Here is an 11,059-nt window from a genome sequence, read left to right as displayed (position 1 = left end):
TCCACTTTCCACAGAACAGAAACATTAAACTGTTATACAATTAGTCACAACTACAGTCCTCAAGTTTTTTTTAATACAGATGAGTATTGTCTAAAACATGTCCTTTGTGTGTGTGTGTGTGGTAGCTAGGCCCTGCCACCACTGTGCTTGGTGGAGTTCACAAATCTCTTGTAACCTGTAGCTTCCTTGTCACTTCTCTAGCTTTCCTCTACTGATAAGCTTTGTTTCCTGGCAGTAACTAATATCTTCTTCTAGTGCCATAGCTATTGCTGCCACTGGAACCACCGTAGCCACCTTGGTTTTATGGTTTGGCAAAGTATTGGCCTCCACCACCATAGGAAGCAGAACTTCTGCCTCCAAAGTTTCCTCCCTTCATGGATTCAAAATGTGAAGACTGCTGGTTGTAATTGCAAAATCATTGTAGCTTCTGCCACCTCCAAAATTGCTTCCACTACCACTAACTCTGCCTCTGCCTCCTGCCTTGTTATAGCTGTCATAGGTGCCAGTCCTGCGATAGCCACTGCCCTGGTTTCCATAACCTTGTTCACTACTTCTGTAGCCTCTGCTTCCTCCTCCAGAGTAACCAGGGCTTCTTCCTCCATAAGCACCAACATTACAAAATTCATTATAACTATGCCACCAGAGTAACACTGCCATCATATCCACCACCACCACAGCTGCCAATAAGCCAACACAACCATTGAAGTTTCCTCCATAACCAAAATTATCAATTCCACCAAAAGCACCTTCACAGCTACCACCAAAGTTTCCAAAACCACTGTGACCTCTTTGGCTCCATGAAGCCATCTCTTGCTTTAAAAGGGCTTTCCTTACTTCCCCATTATATCCATTCACAGTGTGGTGTTTCTGAATGACAGTCTTATCCACAGAGTCATGGTTGTCAAAGGTTACAAAAGCAAAGCACTTTTTCTTGCCACTGCCTCAGACAGCCATGATTTCAATCATTTAAATTTTCCCATACTGTTCAAAATAATCTCTTAGGTGATGCTCTCCAATGTCTCCTTTAATAACACCAACAAATATCTTTCTCACAGTGAAGTGGGCACCTGGTCTTTGAGAATCTTCGCTTGAGACAACTCCCTTTGTTTCCACAACTCTTCCATCTACCTTGTGTGGCCTTTGATTCGTAGCTGCATCCACCTCCTCTAAATTGGTATAGGTGACAAACTCAAAGCTCCTGGAGCGCTAGGTGTTTGGATCTCTTGCTACCACACATTCTGTGAGTGTTTCCCATTGCTCACAATGACTCCTCAGACTCATGTTGGTTGTTTCACCAAGCCTTTGATGAAGACCTTCCACAGCTGTTTGGTTTCTTTAGGAGACCCTGACTTAGAGTGGTAGATGGCAGACGGCAGAATTAGACAGATGGCAGTGGAAAGATACTTTCGTGATACTTTTTCCACAGGCAGAAAAGAGTAAGCTAACAAACATATATCTCATTTATTATTTGTTTGTTTTTATAAACTTAAGAAATACAAGTGCAATATTGTTACATGGATTTATTATGAAGTGGTGAAGTCTGGGCTTCGGCGTATCCATCACCCAAATAATGTACATTGTACCTGTTAAGTAATTTCTCATCATCTACCCTCTCACACTCTTCCACTCTTCCCAGGTTCCGTTGTCTATCAGTCCATGTATATACATTATTTAGCTTCCATGTATAAGTGAGAACATGCAGTATTTGTCTTTCTGTGTCTAACTTGTTTCACTTAAGATGGTGGCCTCCAATTCTATCCATGTTGCTGCCAAAGACATGATTTTTTTTTATGGCTGTGTAGTATTCCATTGTGTATATACACCACATTTTCTTTATGCATTCATCCATTGATGGACACTTAAGTGATTCCACATCTATGCTATAGTGATTGTAATTTTGTCCTGTGATAAACATGCAAGTGTAGGTATCTTTTTGATATAATGATTTATTTTCTTTTGGGTAGATACCCAGTAGTGGAATTGCTGGATCAAATGGCACTTCTATTTTTAGTTCTTTGATAAATTTCCATACAGTTTTCCAAAGAGGCTGTACTAATTTACTTTCCCAGCAACAGCGACTGGCATTCCCTTTTCTCTATATCCTTGTCATCTGTTATTTTTTGTCTTTTTAATAATAGCCATTCTGACTGGTACAAGATGATAGCTCATCATGGTTTTAATTTGCATTTCCCTGATGATTAGTGATGTTGAGCATTTTGTATATGCTTTTTGGCCATTTGTATGTCTTATTTTGAAAAATATCTATTAATACCCTTTGCCCACTATTTAATGAGATTATTTGGGGTTTTTCTTGTTATTGATGAGTTGTTTGAGTTCCTTATAAATTCTGAATATCAGTCTCCTGTTGCATGTATAGTTTCCAAATGTTCTGTCTTTTTCTCAAGGTTGTCTGATCACTCTGTTGATTGCTTTTTCTCTGCAGAAGCTTTTTAGTTCAGTTAAGTTCCATTTGTCTATTTTTTGTTTTCGTTGCTTATGCTTTTTAAGTCTTACTCATAAAATCTTTCCTAAACCAATGTCCTGAGGTGTTTCCCCAATATTATCTGTTAGTAGTTTTATAGTTGCAGGTCTTATATTTTAAGTGTTTAATCCATTTTGAGTTGCTTTTCATGTACGGTGAGAGATAGGGGTCCAGTTTCATTATTTGCGTATGGATATCCAATTTTCCCAGCACCATTTATTGAAGAAGATGTTCTTTCTCCAGTGTCTGTTCTTGGCATCTTTGTTGAAAATCAGTTGGCTGTAAATATGTAAATTCATTTCTAGATTTCCTATTATGTTTCATTGGTCTATGTGTCACCAAAACCATGTTATTTTTGTTACTATAGCCTTATAATGATGCCTCCAGATTTGTTCTTTTTGCTGAGGATTGCTTTGGTTATTTGGGTTCTTCTTTTGTTCCATATGAATTTTAGGATTGTTTTTTCTATTTCTAAAAATAACATTGGTATTTTCATAAGAATTGCATGGAACCTGTAGATTGCTGTGAGCGGCATGGACATTTTAATGATACTAATTCTTCTAATCCATGAGCACGTGATGTCTTTCCATTTGTTTGCGTCCTCTTTAATTTATTTCATCATAGTTCACTAGTTTCCATTGTAGAGGTCTTTCACTTCCTTAAATTTATTCCCAAATATTTCATTATTTTATAGCTATTATAAATGGGATCACTTTTTTATTTCTTTTTCAGCTGGCTCAATATTGGTGTATATTAATGCTACTAATCTTTGTATATCGATTTTGTATCCTGCAGTATTACCAAATTTATTCATCAAATCTAAGAGTTTTTTGGTGGAGGCTTTAGGCTTTTCCAGATATAAGATCATGTCATCTGAAAAGAAGAGCAATTTGACTTCCTCTTTTCCAAGTTGGATGCCTTTCATTTCTTTCTCTTGCCTGATTGCTCTGTCTAGGACTTCCAGTACTATGTTCAGTAGGAGTGGTGAAAGTGGGCATCCTTGTCTTGTTCCAGATCTAAATGCCTTCAGTTTTCCATTTACTATGGTGTTGCCTGTCATATTTGGCTTTTATTATTTTGAGGTATGTTCCTTCTATCCCAATTTGAGGAGGGTTTTTTTTTAATCATAAAGGGATGTTAAATTGTATCAAATGCTTTTTCTGCTTTTATTGAGATGATCATATAGTTTTTGTCCTTCATTCTGTTGTTGTGTGTATGTTGAACCGTATTTGTATCCATGAGATAAATCCCACTTGATCATGATATCCTGCTGGATTTTGGGTGGGTCGTATTCGTTGAGGAGTTTTGCATTTAAATTCATCAGGGATATTGGTCTGTAGTTTTCTTTTTTATTGCAAACTTGTCTGGTTTTGATATCAGGGCAATGCCAGCCTCATAGAATAAGCTATGGAGATGTCCATCCTCTTCAATTTTTGGAATTGTTTGAGGTGTTAGTTCTTCATTGTAATTATAGCAAAATTTGGCAGTGAAGATATCCAGTCCTGTACTTTCCTTTGTGGGGAGACTTTTGATACTGAATCAATCTCATTACTTGTAATTGGTCTGTTCAGGTTCTCTCTTTATGATTCAGTCTTGATTGGTCATATGTGTCCATGAATTCATCTATTTTCTCACAGTTACCTAGTTTGTTAGTGTATGGTTGTTCACAGCAATCTCTGATTATCTTATGCATTTCTGTGATAGCAGTCATAATGTCTCCTTTTTTATTTCTGATCTATTTGTGTCTTTTTTTCTTAGTCTAGCTAGTGGTTTGTTGATTTTGTTTACCCTTTGAAAAAACAAACTTTTCAGTGTGTCCATCCTTTGTATGGCTTTGTAGTCTTTATTTAATTTAGTTCTGCTCTGATCTTTATTATTTCTTTCCTTCTTCTAAATGTGTTCTTGCTCTTCTAGTTTCTTAAGGTGAATTGTTAGAACTTACTGGGGATCTTCCTACTTTTTTTGATGTCAGATTTATTGTTATAAAATTCCTTCTTATCACTGCTTTGGTTATATCCCATAGGTTTTGGCATGTTGTGCTTTGATTTTTATTTGTTTCAATTTTTTTTGAACTTCTTCCTTAATTTCTTCCTTGACCCAGTGGTCATTTAGGAGCATGTTTTAAAATTTCCATATAATTGTACAGTTTCCAAAGTTCCTCTTCTTACTGATTTCTAGTTTTATTCCATTGTGGTCTGAGAAGATACTTGATATGTTTACAATTTTTAAAAATATGTTGAGACTTGTTTTGTGTCCTAATATATGGCTTATCCTGGAGAATATTCCATGTGCTGATGAGAAGAATGTGTATTCTGTAGCTGTTGGATGAAGTGTTGTCTGTCTGTTTGGTCCATCTGGTCTAATGTGCAGCTTAAACTCAATGTTTCTTTGTTAACTTTCTGTCTAGATGATCTGTGTAATACTGAGAATGGGATGTTGAAGTCCCCAGCTATTATTGTGTTGGAGTTTATCTCTCCCTTTAGATTCAATATTTGCTATCTGTCTGGGTATTCTGGTACTGGGTGCGTATATGTTTAGTATAGTTATATCCTCTTGCTGAGTTGATCTCATCATCATTATATAATGACCTTCTTTGTCTCTTTTTACTGTTTTTCACTTTAAAGTCTGTTTTGTCTGACATAAATATAGCTATTCCTGCTTATTTTTGGTTTCTGTTTGCACGGGATATCTTTTTCCATCCCTTTATTTTCAGTCTATATGTGTCTTTACAGGAGAGATGAGTTTCTTGTTGGCATGTATTTGGGTCATGTTTTTTAATTCATTCAGCTACTCTATATCTTTTAAACGGACAGTTTAATTCATTTACATTCAAACTTTTTATTGCTATGTGAGGGCTATTCCTGTCATTTTATTGATTGATTTCTGGTTGTTGTATATATATCCTTTGTTCTTTTCTTTCTCTCATTATTTATCATTGCGTTTTAGTGGTTTTGTGTAGTAATAACGTTGAATTCTTTTTCTTACTTATTTATATGTTTGCTTTACCAGTGCATTTTATACTTTTGTATGTTTTAATGAGGATAGATATCATCTTTTGCTTCTACATGTGGGACTTCTTTACACATTTCTTTTTCTTTCCTTTTAAATTTTCTTTCTGTTTTTGTTTTTTAAGAGAAGTGTTTTACTGTGCTGCCCAGGCTGGCCTTGAACTCCTGGGCACAAGTGATCCTCCGGGCTCAGCCTCCCTGGTAGTTGTGACTATAGGTATGCACCAACACATCTGGTCAAGTATTTCTTATAGGACCAGTCTAATGGTGAAGACTCCCTTTAGCTTTCGCTTCTATAGGAAAGACTTTATTTCTCCTTCACTTTGAAGGATAACTTTGCTGGGTGTAATATCTTTGGCTGACAGTTTTTTTTTTTTTTCCTTTCAGCATTTTGAATATATAATCTCATTCTCTCCTGAGCTATAAAGTTTCTGCTAAGAAATCTGCCATTGGTCTGATGAGGCTTCCATCATAAGTAACTAGATACTTTTCTCCTGGTATTTTTAGAATTCTCTCTTCATCCTTGACTTTTGACAGTTTGACTATAATGTGCTGTGGAGAGGACCTTTTTGAATTTTATCTGTTTGGAAATCTCTGAGCTTTCTGTTTCTAGGTGTCTAAATTTCTTGCTAGACTTGGGAAGTTTTCAGCTAAATTTCATTAAGTAGGTTTACTATCACTTTTATTTTCTCTTCACCTTGTGGGACATCAAAAATTCAAATAATTTGGTTGCCTTATGGTGTTCCATATGTCACATCGGCTTTGTTCATTCTTTTTTCTTTATTGTTGTCTGACTAGGTGATTTTAAAAGACCCTTTTTTGGCTGGGTTCAGTGACTCACGCCTGTAATCCCAGCACTTTGGGAGGCCAAGGTGATTGGGTCACCTGAGGTCAGGAGTTCGAGACCAGCCTGACTAATATGATGAAACACTGTCTCTACTAAAAATACAGAAACTAGCCGGGTGTGGTGGCTAATAGGCTGAGACAGGAGAACCTGGGAGGCAGAGGTTGCAGTGAGCCGAGATTGCACCATTGCACTTCAGCCTGGGTAACAAGAGTGAAACTCTGTCTCAAAAACAAACTAACTAAAAAACCTTTTTCAAGTTCTGAAATTATTTCTTATGCTTGGTCTAGTCTATTGTTAAAGCTTTCATATGTATTTTATATTTTATTCAATAAATTCTTGCATTACAGAATTTATATTTCGTTCTTTTTTATGATATCCATGTCTTTAGTAAATTTTTCATTTATGTCCTGAATTTTCTGATTTCTTTGTATTGTTTTTCTTAATCCTCTTGTGCCTCACTGAGCTTTTTAAATATTATTTTGAATCAGTTTGAATTATTTATTTGAGATTTCATAAATTTCCTTTTCATTGGAATCATTGCTGGAGAATTATTGTGTTCCTCTGGAGGTGTCATATTTCCTTGCTTTTTCATGTTTCCTGTGTTCTCCTGTTGATATCTGTGCATCTGGTGTAATGGTCACTTCTTCCAATTCTTTGAATTTGCTTTCATAGCGGAGGACTTTTTCCTGAAGATGTCCCTATGGCATTGGTTGGTAGGGGGCTTTGGCTTTGAAATAGGGTGTGTGCAATAGTGTAGTCTCTTTTTTATTTCTTTGGCTATAAGCAGTGTCAAGAGTGTCTGTAATTCCCTCAGTGGCTTAATCATTAACGGAGGGTGCGGTGAAGTTTTGCTGGAGACAGGGACATCAGGTGGGCTAGCCGTTGGGTCCCAGTAGTGGCGGCAGCATGCCAAGCATGCCTGTCCTTGGCTCCCAGGGAAGTATACACTGGCATTGTTTTTAGCAGGTACAGGTGAGCCAATTCTTAGGCCTCCAGTCTGCTTACTTGGGTGCCAGTAGTGGCAGTGGTGGGTCAGGCTGGTGGGTGGGTCCTTGTGCCTCTAGGCAGTGGGTGTAGTGTGGGCAATGATAGTAGCAGTAGTGGGACAATTCTCTGCCTCCCAACTGGTGTTGACGGTGGCTATGATAGGCTGGGTGAGCCAGTCCCCAGGCCTAAAGGTGATACACATGGGTGAGTGCCAGCTGTGGTACTAGCAGCAGGTTGGGTGGTCTGTTCTCTGGCCCCCAGGAGGAGTCCTCACATGCCAATGGAGGTAGATGGGGAAGGGAGATTCGCAGGTTCCTGGGCACTGGTGGATAAGAGATGGGCCGTGTAGACCTGTCCTCAGGCCCCTCAGAGGTACATGCAGGTGCTGGCTGTGGTAGGCAGGGGTGAGATGATCACCAGGCCTCTGGCTGAATGCTCAAGTAGGGGGAAGCTGCGGCTGTGCTGCACCTCTGCTCCTGTGAAGAGCAGGGTTGCTTTCAGTGACTGCAGTCTTAAATGTATGGCAGGGGGGCATGCACACTTGGACCCTTGGTGGCAGATTTAAGGAGGATAGCCTGTCTTCAGGGGGCTTTCAAAGCAGCCATGCTACCGGGAATGGCAGGGTTGCTCCCAATAGCTTGCACTTCAGCCCTAGTGGCAGCAACTAGCAGCAGCACCTGGCTGCATGCAAGGTATGTCAGTGGGGCTCCATGGATATGGAGATGCAGGTGCTACTGAGCCCCAGGGCAGGATGCAGGCTGGTGGGAGCTGGACTCTCAAAATGGCACTTTGCTGTAGCTGCTTAGGACTCGAGGCATCTGTGGGACCCCTCTCTGCAGCAATCCTGTTATGCAGTCTCCAGGCAGATCCCTGTGTTTGTCTCAGGGCCCTCATGAGTTAGGGGCTCTCCCATGGCTAGGATTGGGAGAGTCTGCAGTGAGAATGTAGACCACTGGTAGTCACTCACTCACTCTTTCCCCACATTGAGGATCCTCTGCAGACTCCCAGCTGATCCTGTCATCCCTCAGCTGACTACCTCACTCCCCTCTCCTTTGTCTTCGGTGTCTACTGTCACTTCTCTGTTGAATTCCAGTGTTCTCAGGTGATCTGTTAGAAATGTGATTATCTACTCACTATTTTGGTTCCTCTTTGGGGAGGAGGCAAGCAACAGATGCCTCTAGTCAACCATCTTGAAGTCTCTTCCTATATTTAACTTGCTGCTTTAATATCAAATGTTGACTCAGAGATGGGGTTTCTTTGATTTTTGTTAGTAAAATTCTTTCTGATATTAATATGCTAATACCTCTATCAGTGATTTATTTGGATACTGTCTTAATTTAAATACAAGATTCAATTTAGAATTATATTCCTGGTAATGGCAGAGAAGCTTATATCTGACAAATCTTCCTGCAGATACAATAATAACCTTTAGACAAACCACACAAAAAAAGCTGCTATTATAAGGTACAAAAGAACAACCAAAGTTGAGCACAAACTTAAGAGAAGGATGGATGAGAGCCACATTTATATAGTTTTGTCCCCAGAGGCACATCCCAGTTCAAACTATGCAGAGTTGGAAGACTAAATGTTGGAATTAGTAGACAAGGACTTTGCAGTGGCTATTATAAATATGTTTAAAGACTGAAAAGAAAAGTTATCATGATGATGGAATAGATGGGAAATACCACAAAGAAATGGATACTATTTTAAAAAAGAATGAAATGGAAATTCTAAATCTGGTAACAAAATATCAGAAGTTAAAAGAAAATTACTTAACAGAATATTGGAAGCAGAGAAGAAAGTGTAAATAAAATTAAAGACACCAATAAAAATGATCAAATCTGAAGAATACAAAGAAAACAAGTTTTAAAACAATGAAGAGTCTCAGTGACCCATAGGACAATATCAAGGGGTCTAACACACATGTAACTGGAGTCTCAGAAGAAGAGATGATAGGGAATGAGGCAGAAAATACATGTATATATTTAAACAAATAAAGGTGAAAAACATCAATTTAGAAATCCAAGAGTTTAAGCAAACAACAAACAGATAGATCCAAAGAAAACGCCACCTTAAAAAAAAAATAGTAGAAACTAATGATAAAGAGAAAATCTTTAAATCAGCTAGCAAAAAAAGGCATACTACATACAGGAGGACACCACCACAAATGTCAGCTTTCTTCTCATCAGAAAAAAATAAATACATAAAGGCCAGAAGACAATAAAATGGCATCTTTAAAGTGTTGAAGGAAAATAAGACTGTTAAAACAGACATTTTCAGATGAACAAAAGTCAAGATAATTTATCACTAACAGATTTGTACTGCAAGAAATATTAAAAGAAGTTTTTCTGGCTGAAGGGAAGCAGCACCAAAGAGAAATTTTAATTTATAGAAAGGAAATAAGAACACTACACATAACAAATGTTTGGATAAGTATAAAAGGCCACTTTTTCTTCTCTTTACTTAAAAGACAACTGGTTGTTTAAAGCGAAATCCTAACATTGTATTGTAACATTTATAATCTAATCTACATAAATGTAAAATACATGACAATACTAGTACAAAGAAGAGGGTAGCATAAATGAAATTACAGTTAAGTCTTCACACCTCAATGCCTTCTTGGAAACTGTGACTATAAGTGAAACAACATGTAAGGAAACTAATTTTACCATAGGCTAGTTGATATAATCAAGAATTATGTTCCTATAGATTATTTCTGGTAACAAAAACATCACTAAACTTCAATTAAACACCCAAAACACTTCTAATATTAAACACTGGATTAGGTGTGAGCTGTACATACATTTAAGAACAATTAATAAAAAGTCAGATATCAATGCTATTTTTGGTGATGAGTGAGTGACAGTGGTCATATTGGTAGTGGGTTGAATCCAGGAATAAATGTTTGCAAAGTGAAAACTATAAGGAATACCGCCTACCACCATACATTTCAAAAACAATCACAAATATGGCAGCTTGCTGAGTGCTTTTGTACCCCATCGTTTAGTGTTGTGTATTTGTATGATTATTGTATACTTAATGAATTTTTGTCTTATAATAACTTGTATTCATTCATTTTCCAGCGTGCTTACTCCAATTCAGAGTCATGGGTGGCTGGAGCCTATCCCAGCAGTTCAGGGCACAAGACAAAAACCAGGCCTGGACAGGATGCCATTGTATCACAGGGTACACTCACAGACACACCCAGACTCACTCAGGCTGGGACCATTTAGACACACCAATTAACCTAACACGCACATCTTTGGGATGTGGGGGGAAACCAGTGTACCCAAAGAAATCCCGTGCAGACATGGGGAGATCATGCACACTTCACACAGACAGTGGCCCTGGTGGGGAATCAATGTTTTTCTCATCAATGTTATAACAAAATGACGTGTAATGAAAGAATATTATTTGAGGACCTGCTGTACACTGTTGTAAATTCTTATATTTTGAATGAAGTGGTACAATTTTAACTGTAAGTAGACTCTGATGAGTTATGATGCATATTGTGATCCTTAAAGCAACCAGTAACAAAATGCAAAGATAAATCTAAAAATGGAGGAATCTAAATGGAATGCTCAAACATATTTGATTAACTCAAAAGAAGGCAGAAAAGGAAGAAAGGAGGATAAGACAAATAGAAAATAAATAGCAAAATGCAGACCTAAATCCAACAATATTAATTACATTAAATGTAGATTATACACTTCAATTAAAAGACACAGAATATTA

The 11,059-nt window shown here is 37.7% G+C and overlaps 1 pseudogene; it reads right to left on the bottom strand.

Moving 5' to 3' along the window:
• Positions 1-238: 238 nt before the first annotated feature.
• On the bottom strand, positions 239-4,515 carry LOC126948932 (heterogeneous nuclear ribonucleoprotein A1-like; annotated as a pseudogene).
• Between the last annotated feature and the right edge of the window lie 6,544 nt (positions 4,516-11,059).

The sequence above is a fragment of the Macaca thibetana genome, chromosome 2, assembly GCF_024542745.1.
Source record: "Macaca thibetana thibetana isolate TM-01 chromosome 2, ASM2454274v1, whole genome shotgun sequence".
Taxonomy (NCBI): domain Eukaryota; kingdom Metazoa; phylum Chordata; class Mammalia; order Primates; family Cercopithecidae; genus Macaca; species Macaca thibetana.
Note: the sequence above shows the minus strand (reverse complement) of the source record. Positions and strands in the feature narration are given on the sequence as shown.